This window comes from Saimiri boliviensis, chromosome 11, assembly GCF_048565385.1.
Source record: "Saimiri boliviensis isolate mSaiBol1 chromosome 11, mSaiBol1.pri, whole genome shotgun sequence".
Lineage (NCBI taxonomy): Eukaryota > Metazoa > Chordata > Mammalia > Primates > Cebidae > Saimiri > Saimiri boliviensis.
This window is the reverse complement of record NC_133459.1, coordinates 31,113,663-31,126,407: the sequence shown is the minus strand read 5'-3', so window position 1 is coordinate 31,126,407 and position 12,745 is coordinate 31,113,663. Positions and strand designations below refer to the sequence as shown.

The window sequence follows — 12,745 nt, the reverse complement described above, 5'->3', positions numbered from 1 at the left end:
GCCTGCTTCTGTTAATAGAACACACTCGTTCTCCATCAGGTCTTGTTCCATTGCTGATGAGGAACTGTGATCCCCTGTAGAGGGAGAGGCGTTCTGATTCTGGTTATTCTGAGCCTTTTTAGGCTGGTTTCTTCCCTTCATTATAAATTTATCCATCTGTGGTCTTTATAATTACCATCTTTATAGTTGGGTTTCTGAGTGGACGTCAGCTTGTTGACTCCCAGTGCTAAAATCTGAGCAACCCACTGCACTGGCCAAAACAGTGGCATTAAGGTTGATGGTGCTTTTCTGACTCTGCACCAAGAACCGCCGCACAAAGGCAGCAGCAAAACCGGCTCGCCGGCGGCAAGAGTCCCGCTGGCAACCCGTGGGGCTCTTCCACTGGGAATCTCCTGGTGTGTAAGCAACAAAATTTCATCTGAAAGTGTGGCATCCTCTCATTCTCTGCGCTTTCACTAGGAGCTACATTCCCGAGCTGCTAGTGATCAGCCATCTTGGATCTCTCTCCTTAAATGTCTCTTAATGAGAAACTGAATATGTCAGCCTCTCCAACCTCTCAGCTTCCTCAAACTTTCAGGGAGGTAGTCTTGCCTACTGTGGAACAGCAAGGATGTGGAGAAATAGAAACACCTGTACATTGCTGATGGGAATGTAAAATGGTCCAGTAACTGTGAAACACAGTATGGTGGGTTCCTCTAAAAGTTAAACATGGCTGGACGCAGTGACTCATACATATAATTCCAGCACTTTGGGAGGCCGAGGCTGGCAGATCACCTGAGGTCAGGAGTTCGAGACCAGCCTGACCAACATGGAGAAACCCTGTCTCTACTAAAAATACAAACTTAGGCAGGTGTGGTGGCTCATGCCTGTAATCCCAGCTACTCGGGAGGCTGAGGCAGGAGAATCACTTGAACCCGGGAGGGGGAAGTTGTGGTAAGCCAAGATTGTGCCATTGCACTACAGCCTGGGCAAAAGAGTGAAACTCTGTCTCAAAAAAAAAAAAGTTAAACATAGGATTAGCATACGACCCAGAAATTCCACACTTAGGTATATACCTAAGAGAAATCAAAACATATGTCCAGGGTAATGTGTACATTAATGTTTATAGCAACATTATTTATAATAGCCAAAAGATGGAAACAGCCCAAATATCCACCAACAGGTGAATGAATGTGGCATAGACATATAATAGAATATTATTCAGCCACAAGGAAGAGCAAAGTACGGATATATGCTACAACTTGGATAAACCTCAGAAATATGCTAAGCAAAACAAGTAAAACAAAAAAGATCTTTTTTTTTTTTTTCTTAAAAGAAAAAATTAAAATAGGCCAGGCATGGTGGCTCACGCCTGTAATCTCAACACTTTAGGAGGCCAAGGTGGGTGGATTGCTTGAGCTCAGGAATTCAAAACCAGCCTGGGCAATGGTGAAACCCCGTCTCTACAAAAAGTACAAAAAGTAGCAAGGTGTGGTGGCATGCACCTGTACTCCCAGCTACTTGGGAGGCTGAGGTGGAATGATCATTTGAGTCTGGGAGGTCAAGACTGTAGTGTGCTATGATCACACACCACTGTACTCAAGCCTGGGTGACGGAGTAAGACCTTGTCTCAAAAATAGATTAAAAAACAGAATTGAGGTCTCACTATATTGCCCAGGCTGGCCTCAAACTCTTGAGCTCAAGTAAGCCTCCCGCTTCAGCCTCTGAAAGTGCTGATATTATAGGTGTGAGCCACCATGCACAGCCAAAAGTTCACTTTTGTATGATTACTTTTATGTAACTTATTTGTTGAGATTCTTCAAAAAACAGAACCAAAAAGAGAGAGAGAGATTGATTTATTATGAGAAATACCTCATGGCAAAACCACCTTTGCAAAAATGATGTCGGTGAGAAAATGATGGCAGTGGGCAAGATCTGATCTAGCCTAGCCAATTGCCCTCTTACTTTTAGCCTTGCTTTGGGAGACATTTAGGTTACAGTGTAAATAATAATAGCCCTTCCCCAAAACTCAATCACCTTTGTAAAGCTAATGAGAGACTAGAATAGGAGGAAGAGAAGAGGCTGAATTTTGCTAAAATGTAGACATAAATGATTGCTAGCCATTATTTCAGAAGTCACAAGATGTACAACTTTCCCAATTACTCCTGCAAATAATATCGCTATTGTAGAACCCAAGATTGGCCTTGTGAGATATATTTTCAAGTTTTTTGCATGTCTGGCACCTAGTTCCATCTGGACCCACCTGCTGATAGCTCCTGTAGCACTACCCAGAAGTGATTTGGCATGCAGGAGGATGATTTCCCACACCCCTATAATTACACCCCAACCAATCAGCAGCAAGCACCCATTCCTCTTCCCCCAAAATGCCTTTGAAAAATCCCTAAACTATGAGCTTTTGATGATAAATAACTCCATCTCTTGCATGACATTGAGGGACTCTGTTAGGCAAAAAACTTCTCTTCCCCCCGGCCATGAGGGGTCTGGTTTCAAAGGCAGGAGATTTCCAGCTCCACGCCTCCAACCATGCCATCATCCAGGAACGTAGAGTTCTTTGTCTGGGTTTCTCCTTCGGGCTAAGTGGAGGAATCCAAGTGAGCTTCTTCATCCAAAAAGCCCCCAGAAAGCTCTGGGAGGAGTGGGCTCTGTTGTGGACCAAGCAGCCAATCCAGTATCAGAGTCAAAGATCAATCACTCCACAGGACGTTTAAAAGAATTCCTCTCGTTGGATGAGAACATGAATGAGGAGGGAATAACTCCAGGATGAAAACTCCGCTGCTCCTTTACTATAGGGATTCCTTCTTTGGATTCCCTCCCACAACAGCGTGGGAGCTGTCTCTCCTTCTCTCTCTTTCTCTCTCTCTGCCTAATAAATTGCTTTTCTGCAAAACTCTTTGGGTCCATGAAGCTCACTGCTTCTCTGGGTCCCCTTTCCCCATTTTTGGGGTAACAGAGGCCAAGAACCTTGGATTGGGGAATTGGGAACGTCTTCCAGCTGCCCATTCCCTCCCCCTTGACCAGTCTGGCATTAATTAAACACTTTCTCTACTGCTGTAGCCTTCATTTGTGCAGTGGGCAGGAAGAACCGGTCAGGTTGTTACAATGGAATTATAAAAGCTGAAAGCTGCCATCTGTAAGCTGGAAACACAGAAAATCAGTGGTGTAATTCAAGTCAAAGGCAGTAGAACCAGGAGAGATGAAGGTATAAATCCCAATTTAAGTGTAGAATAAAATAAGCTGTGCTAGCTCAAGAATTAAGGCAGAAAAGAAGCTGTGGGCTGGGAACAATGGTTCATGCCTGTTCCCATGCATGTCATCCCAGGACTTTGGGAGGCCAAAGTGGGAGGATTGTTTGAGGCCAGGAGTTGGAGACCAGCCTGGGCAATAGAGCAAGATCCCCTCTCTACAAAAAATTTAAAAATTAGCTCAGCATGGTGGCACACACCTGTAGTCCCAGCTAATTGGAAGGTTGAGGCAGTGAATTCAAGGTTGCAGTGAGCTATTGTCAATGAAAAGAATGCTGTAAAATATTTGAAGACATTTATTCTGAGCCAAATATGGTGACTAATGGTTTGTGCCCATGAGACACCCCCAGGAGATCCTGAAAACATGTGCCCAAGGTGGTTGGACTACAGCTTGGTTTTAGGAAAACATAAGACATCAATCAACACATGTAAGATATAACCTTTCTGGTTTGGTCCAGAAAGATAGGACAACTGGAGGTGGGGTGGGGGAAGGGCTTCTAGGTCATAGGTAGATTCGAGAATTTTCTTTTCTTTTTTTCCCCCCCTCTTCTGTTGGTCCTGAGGATCCAAAAATATTCCAATTGGCAATTGATTGAAAGAGTTTACCTAAAGACATGGAATCAATAGAAACGAATGTCTGGGATAACATAAGGGGTTGTGAAGACCAGAGTTTTATCATGCACATGAAGCCTCCAGGCAGCAGGCTTCAGAGAGAATAGATTGTGAATGTCTTTCATCAGATTTAAAGAGTCTGTTCTGTCCGCCTCTTTTTTTTTTTTTTTTTTTTTTTTTTTCCTTTTGAGACAGAGTTTCACTCTTGTTGCCCAGGCTGGAGTGCAATGGCATGATTTTGGCTCACCGCAACCTCCACCTCCCAGGTTCAAGCCATTCTCCTGCCTCAGCCTCCCAAGTAGCTGGGATTATAGGCATGCGCCACCACGCCCAGCTGATTTTTTTATATTTTTAGTAGAAATGGGGTTTCTCCATGTTGGTCAGGCTGGTCTCAAACTCCTGACCTCAGGTGATCTGCCCACCTCAGCCTTCCGAAGTGCTGGGATTACAGGCGTGAGCCACTGAGACCGGCTGTTCTGTCCATCTTAAGGTCTTTGTGTTGATGTCAATCTAGTCAGCTGTGCCCAAATTCTAAAAGGCAGCAGGATATACTGAGGCATGTCGGACTCCCATTTCTCGTCATGGCCTGAACGAGTTTTTCAAGTTAACTCTGGAATGCCATTGGCCAAAGGGAGGGCCCACCAGTTGGTTAAGGGCTTAGAATTTTATTTTTGGTTTACACTATCATTGTGCTGCTGCACTCCAGCACGGGAGACAGAGCAAGACCCTATCTCAAAAAAAAAAAAAAAAAAGAAAAAAGAAAAAAGAAAGAAAGAAAGAAAGAAAAGAAGCCCTGATTTCTTCCGTTCTCTAACTTTTGCTCTATTTAGGCCCTCAGCGAATTAGGTTATACGGACCCACACTGGGGAAGGCAAACTACTTGACTGAGTCCAGAGATTCAAATAGTAGTCTCATCTGGAAACACTCTTAAAGACACACCCAGAAATAATGTTTAGCCGGATGTCTAGATATCCCCTTATTCAGTCAGGTTGACACATAAAATTAACTGTCACACATGATATATCCAGATAGGCAAATCCGTGACAGAAAGCTGATTAGCAGTTACCAAGGCATGGGAGGGAGGGAGAAATGAGCGATAATTACTTAATGGGAATGGGGTATTTTTCTGGGTTGAAACTGGCCAGGCACAGTGGCTCACGCCTGTAATCTCAGCACTTTGGGAGGCTGAGGAGGGCGGATCACCTGAGGTCAGGAGTTTGAGACTAGCCTGGTCAACATGGTAAAACCCCACCTCTACTAAAACTACAAACAATTAGCTGGGCATGGTGGTGGGCACCTGTAATTCCCATTACTTGGGAGGCCAAGGAAGGAGAATCGCTTGAACTTGAGAGGTGGATGTTGCAGTGAGCTGAGGTTTTGCCGCTGTACTCCAGCCTGGATGACAGAGCAAGACTGTCTCAAAAAAAAAAAAAAAAAAAAAAAGGTGGAACTAAAAAAAAAAAATTGTACAACATTGTGAATGCACCAAATGCCACTAAATTGTATACTTTAAAATAGTTAATTGTATGTTACATGACTTTTACGTCAACTTTTAAAAAAGCATACAAAACTCTATCCCTGCCATTGTACAGTTATGCACAGGCAGAGGCTTGGGGCAGTCAAGATTTGGCTTCACCTGTAACCTACCACCATGGCTGAGGAAGACATTGCTGCAGGAGGTGTGTAGACATTAACACTGCTTTCTTTACAAGAGGCTCTGAAGACTGCCCTCAGCCACAGTGTCCTAGCACTTGGAATTTGGCTTTTGTTTTATGGATTTTTTAATCTTTATTTGACAGAGTCTCACTCTGTTTCCCAGGCTGGAGTACAGTGGCCCAATCATGGCTCACTGCAGCCTGGGCCTCCTAGGCTCAAGCAATCCTCCTACCTAAGCCTTGCCAGTAGCTAGGGCTACAAGTGGGCACCACCACACTGGCTAATTTTAATATTTTTTGTAGAGACAATGTTTTGCCATATTTCTCAGGCTGGTCTTGTACTCCTGAGCTCAAGCAATCCACCCACCTCAGCCTCCCAAAGTCCTGGGATTACAGGCATGAGCCACTGTGCCAAGCCAAGTCTAGGTTAGGTTTCTTAGCGAGAAGGTAGACAGTTGTCTCCTGAGCCCTAAGAAAGTGTTCCCTTTTCCCTTGCCTGAAGAATTTGATCCTCCTTTTTTTTTTTGAGATGGAATTTCACTCCTCTTGCCCAGGCTGGAATGCAGTAGTGTGATCTCGGCTCATCGCAATCTCCACCTCTCAGGTTCAAGCGTTTCTCCTGCCTCAGCCTCCTGAGTAGCTGGGATTACAGGTGCCCGCCACTATGCCCAGCTGATTTTTTGTATTTTTAGTAGAGATGAGGTTTCACCATGTTGGCCAGGCTGATCTTGAACTCCTGACCTTAGATGATCTACCCATCTCAGCCTCCCAAAGTGCAGGGATTACAGGCGTGAGCCACCACACCCAGCCTGATCTTCCTTTAATTGGGAAAATTATCCTCATTGCAGGGGAAAACAGGTCCCTTTTTACCCCTTAGCCAGAACCAAAGTCCACACCTAACCTCTCCTAGGGGATGAAAAGTAGACAAATATAGGGTAGAATAGATCTTCCCAAAGAAAAAAATGATAGGAATTTGCTATTTTATTTAATGAGAAGGCAGGGGACTGTTTATGGGGGTGGATTTGGGAGGTTCTCAACTAAGGAAAATCTGAATTTAATTTTAGATCAAAATGAATTTATCGATTTGGGTATACTGACTGGCAATTCTGCACCCAATCTTCTCCCACTGACAACTGGCAACCATTATTCTAGAAATTTGAAGTGTTGATTTATGAAACCTGGATATGATTCTGGCCCGTCATTAATTTGTGCAACAGTGGAGGTCTCTTGGCATAAATTAGAGGAAGAAATTTAAAGACCTCAGGAGGCAAGAATGATTTACTGAATCTGTATGTGCATCTTGCTGAGCAACCCAATAATTATATTCTTTGCAAAGGCCCAGAATTCACCTTCCTTACCAAAGCTAGAGGACAACTCATAAAGGAAGTGCCAAAATCATTAAAAAGCACTTTCCTGACCATCTTCTCTAAGCCCAAAATAGTGGTGGATGGGTTGACCATTGAAATGCCTCTGACCTCAAGGAGGATGGGAGGATTCTGGGTTGATAGAGGCCATGTGGTGACAGTGAAGTGACTACATTGTCTGAGGTATATACCCAGGGGTTCGTTGTCATATGCCAGGAAGATTTAGGACACGAACACATAAGAGTTTAGAAATGGAGGTTTAATAGGTAGAAGAGAAGAGAAAGAGAAACAGCTTCCATAGAGGAAGGGATCTCTAAGTGGAAAGGACTGAGCGGAAAAGGACCAAGCAGAAAAGGACCAGCTGTTGGTAGACGCGCCGAGTTTTATAGTCCAGTTTGAGGAGGCAATGTCTGATTTACGCAGGGCTCGACTGGTTCAATCAGGTATGATGTTTACATAGTGCACAGGGAAGACTCATCACCTCACCTTAATCTTTTTTTTTTTTTTAACCTTAATCTTTTTATGCAAATGGGCTTTCCAGTTGATTGGCACCATCTTGTCTGCTCCTTTACAGTATATGTGGCTGGCAGAGAAGGGAATTTCTTTGGTACTTTTTTTAGAGATGGGGTTTTGCCATGTTGCCTAGCTGGTCATGAACTCCTGGCCTCAAGCAATCTATCCTCCTCAGCCTTCCAAAGTACTGGGATTACTGGCATGAGCCACTGCGCCCAGCCCACAATGAAACTTTTTGACTCACTCATAAGTTATTTGCTTCTTGACCCTATGACTGTAGGGAGAGGAGTTATGTTAAAAGCTTTTAGTGTCCAAGGGAGAAATGCCTCCATCAAGTGACACAAATTTTCCACCAAACTGGAAGCTGAAATTGCCTCTCAGCCTTTTTGAGCAACTCTTGCCACTGAACAGACAGGCAAAAAAAGAAATCGAATTATTTTCTAGAATTTTAAACTCTAGCTCCCAAGGGGAAATAGGTTGTTACCACTGAGTGGAGGCAGTGAAGTTTAGTGATAGACTTTGAGGTATTTCCTAAGGATCCTACAACTACTGCAATATTCTATGGTCAAAGTCACTGCAATTCTACAGAAGAGGATCTCTAGGGCACAAATCGCTCAGGAATGAAAAAGTGGATCTCTCCTGTGGCTAAATAACTTGACCATCTGTTGCTGACAGAAAGCAGATGGAACCTAGCATGGATAGTGAAGAAGGAAAGTAATAAATACAAGATCAGCCTTAGAGTGCTTCACAGACAGGGGGGTGGGAGGGATCATAGTCTCTACTTGAATTTCTTTCCTTGATGTAGATACTTACATATTTTAAATACTTTTGCTTCTTTTTCTTCTCCCTTTCTGCCACTATTGTCTCTAGGTGGTTTTATAGGGAGATTAACTTCACCATTCAGTCATGGATTGCAGATTCCTAAGCAGGAATTGTGAGAGAGCTGGAGGACAGTCATCAAGGCTTTGAGATGCCTTCATTGGAGAGTAATTTTAAAATGTGTTTAATTACAGAAGTGGCAGCTACTTTATGCTAACTGGGAAGCAAGTCTAAGTTCAAAACACACAGTATATATGTTTGGTGGCAAATGGGGAACAGGACAATTGATATTCAGGCTATCTGCATCCAAGAAGATAGCCCCTTAGAAAAATCTTGGAAATTTTTTGGAAAAACCCTTGCTGTTGTAGTAAAAAGAATATTCCAGTTCCTGCCTCCCACCTCCCTTATACAGAAGTCAAAGGGAGCTAGATCTTTCTCCACTCCCAGACACAGCCAAGAAGGAGGCTTAGGGTGTGTGAGTCCCAAAAACAATGCTGGAGGTGTCTGAAAGGACCGAATGTGGTGTGGCTCACACCTGTAATCTCAGCACTTTGGGAGGCAGAGGCAGGTGGATTGCTTGAGCCTGGGAGTTCAATATCAGCCTGGGCAACATGGAAAAACCCTGTCTCTGTAAAAATACAAAAATAACCCAGACATGGTGGCATGCACCTGTGGTCCCAGCTACTTGGGAGGTGAAGTGGGAGGATGGCTTGAGCCTGGGAGGCAGAGGTTGCAGTGAGCCAAGATCATGCCACTGCACTTCAGCCTGGAAGACAGAGAGTGATACCCTGTCTTAAAAAAAATATATGTATATATATATATATATATATATATATATATATATATATATATGTGTGTGTGTGTGTGTGTGTGTGTGTGTGTGTGTGTGTGTGTGTGTATAATTGCTATCATCCTTTAACCAACGTGGAGAACATGGCACTGAAAGACAATGTGGCTTGTCCCTCTGAGCCAGTACACAGTGCCATCTTTTGGGAACTCTGGTAACAGAGCCACCCTGGAGCCAAAGTTCTTCTTTGCTCTTCGGGCTACAGTATTCTATCCCCAGGGTGGTTCTAAGAGTTCCATGAGACAACAGTGCCCAGCACACAAAGGATGCTCCCCTTTTTCAATTATAAAGTGACACATAAATATATGGGAGGCTGGGAAGAACAGGGCTTTAATCACATAGCACATTAGGAGTATAGTCAGGACTCCAGGTATTCTGGTAAAAGTTTAACAGTTGGCTTGGGAGAAGAAGGGGCACGATTTGTAGCATTTGTGGATTTCAGTGATATCAACACTCCCACCTCCATCACTTTTAAGCTGCCAATGTGATATCACTGAATGCAGCAGAGTTGAGGAGAGATATCGTAAATAGTACACTATTAGGCTGGGAGCAGTGGTTCATGCCTGTAATCCCAGCACTTTGGGAGGCTGAGGCAGGTGGATCACCTGAGGCCAGGAGTTTGAGACCAGCCTGACCAACATGATGAAACCCTGTCTCTACTAAAAATACAAAAAATTAGCCAGGCATGGTGGTGCGCACCTGTAATCCCAGTTAATAAGGAGGCTGAGGCAGGAAAATTGCTTGAACCCAGGAGGCGGAGGTTGCAGTGAGCTGAGATAGTGCCACTGCACTCCAGCCTGGGCAACAAAAGTGAAACTCCTTCTCAAAAAAAATAGTACACTATTATATAGTATTTCCACCATATAGATACAATAGTGTAAGTCATTTCAAGAGCACAGATGAGCTCTCTGCTTTTGCCATACCACATACAGACATGTCCTCTCGTGTAGTACCAGCAGCAGACCTGAGACATCATGGTGTAAGTGAAGGCCAGAGTACACAGATTGGACCGTATTGGAAGCCTGTTTACCAGAGCGCTTTTAACTCTGGCAAAGTGGTTAGTGCCACCATCAATGACCACTTTATGCAGCTCAACTCCATGGCCTACATGTTCCCGTATGATTCCACCCATGACGAGTTCCATGACATCATCAAGGCTAAGAATGAGAAGCTTGTCATCAATGGAAATCCCATTGCCATCTTCCAAGAATAAGATCCCATCAAATCAAATGGGCTGGTCCTGATGCTGATTATGTTGGAAGGTCCGCTGGCATCTTGACTGCCTTGGAGAAGGCTGGGGCTCACTTAGAGGGTGCAGCCAAAAGGGTCATCTCTGCCCTTTCTGTTGATGCCCCCATGTTTGTGATGGGCGTGAACCTCGAGAAGTGTGAAAACAACCTCATGATTGTCAGCAATGCTTCCCATACTGCCAACCGCTTAGCCCCTCTGCTTAAGGTCATCTATGGCAACTTTGGCATCATGGAGGGCCTGATGACCACAGTTCACACCAACACAGCCACCCAGAAGACTGTGGATGTCCTCTCTGGGAAATTGTGGTGTGATGGCCGCAGGACTCTCCAGGACATCGTCCTCTGCCAAGGCTGTGAGCAAGGCCATCCCTGAGTTTAACAGAAAGCTTACTGGCATGTCCTTCTATGTCTCCACTGCCAACATGTGGGTTGTAGACCTGATCTGCCATCTAGAGAGAGCTGCCAAATATGATGACATCAAGAAGGTGATGAAGCTAGCATCAGAGGGCCCCCTCAAGGGTCTCCTGAGCTACACCAAGCACCAAGTTGTTTCCTCCAACTTTATAACAGTGACACCCACCTTTTTCACCTTTGATACTGGGAATGGCATTGCCCTCAATGACCACTTTGTCAAGCTCATTTCCCGATATGACAATGAATTTGGCTACAGCAACAGAATGATGTGCCTTATGGTCTACATGGCCTCCAAGAAGTGAGAGCCCTTTGGACCACCAGCCCCAGTGACAGCACAAGACGAAGGGAGGCCCTCAGCTGCTGGGGAGTCCCTGCCAAACTCAGTCCCCCACCACACTGGGAATCTCCCCCTCCTGAACATAGTTTCCATCCCAGGCTCCCTGAAGAATGGGAAGGGACGCTGAGACCCCACTTTATCATGTACTATCAATAAAGTTCCCTGTATCCAGCCAGAAAAGAAGGTGAGCTTAAATGATAGTAAAATATATAAAAATAGTTACATAGTGATGCGTTTGGGGTATTCATTATCTTTGTTTTTATTTTATTTACTTATTTTTTAGAAATGAGCTCTCGCTCTGTCACCCAGAGTACAGTGGAGCAATCAGTCCTCATTGTAACCTTGAACTCCTGGACTCAAGCAATCGTCCTGCTTCAGCCTCCCGAGAAGCTGGGATTATACATGCGAACCACCACACCCAGCTCTATAACTTATTTAATTGTAATTTTATAAAATTTAATTAAATAATGGCTGTGTTCAACAATCAGCTCTCAAAATTCCTTTTCTTCTTCTTTTTTTTTTTTTTTTTTTTGAGACAGTTTTTTGCTCTTGTTGCCCAGGCTGGAGTGCAATGGCGCAATCTCAGCTCCCTGCAACCTCTGCCTCCTGGGTTCAAGCGATTGTCCTTCGTCCTGGCTCAGCCTTTCAAGTAGCTGGGATTGCAGGCATGAGCCACCACACTCAGCTAATTTTGTATTTTTAGTAGAGACGGGGTTTCTCCATGTTGGTTAGGCTGGCCTCAAACTCCTGATTTCAGGTGATCCTCCCACCTCAGCCTTCCGAAGTGCTGGGATTGCAGGTGTGAGCCACCACACCTGGCTTGCGTGCCTGTCTTCCTTCCCTTCCTTCCTTCCTTCCTTCCTTCCTTCCTTCCTTCCTTCCTTCCCTCCTTTCTTCTTTCTTTCTTTAAGACAAGGTCTCCCTCTGTCACCCAGAGTGGAGTGCAGTGGCTTGATCCCTGCTCACTGCAACCTCCGCCTCTCAAGCTGAAGTGATCCTGCTGCCTCAGCCTCCCAGGTAGCTGAGACAACAGGCTCGAGCCACCACACCCAGCCAAAATTCCTGAAATGTTAACAATCAGCTCTAGAAGGTTGAACTAGAACCATTCTGTGGGCTTTTAGGCATTCCCTGTGCTGCCTACATCAGCAACTTAGGCGTTTTCATTTTACACTGGGTTCCACAAATGACACAGCCAGTCCTCCTGCCAACTCTGCTGGAATCTGCACAGCCAAGCCAAGGGCGGGCTTTGGCCTTGGAAATTTCTGAAAGGCTTGAGTCACCTCCCAGGATTATCCCAGGCCTAGCTGCCTTCCACGGAGGAACCCCACCCTGTCCAGAGGAGCCAGAAGGCTTCTCCTGGGACTACTCCTGCCAGCCCCGTGGGAACCGGGAAGCCAGCTTCCCATGAATGAGTCCACAGCACCATCTGGTGGCACCTGGGTGTTAGGGCTTCCTGGGAACGAAAGCCAGGATCCTGGGATAAGAATCGCCTGCCAATTCTGATGGGGGTGAAAAATTATCTGCCAAAAGGGGTCTAGCAGTGTCGGCGGGGGATTTGGGTCAAAGGAGGGTCTGAAGGTGAGGGATGGAGTGAATTTACCTGAATTCGTACTTTGCCTAAGAGCTACAAGAGACTGTAGAGGCCCCAAAGACAGTAAAAAAACTCAATTTCAGAGAGAAAAAGTGACAACT

General features: G+C 45.0%; 1 pseudogene; it reads left to right on the top strand.

Moving 5' to 3' along the window:
• Positions 1–10,151: 10,151 nt before the first annotated feature.
• LOC101038272 (glyceraldehyde-3-phosphate dehydrogenase pseudogene) lies at positions 10,152–11,018 on the top strand (annotated as a pseudogene).
• The last annotated feature ends 1,727 nt before the right edge of the window (positions 11,019–12,745 follow it).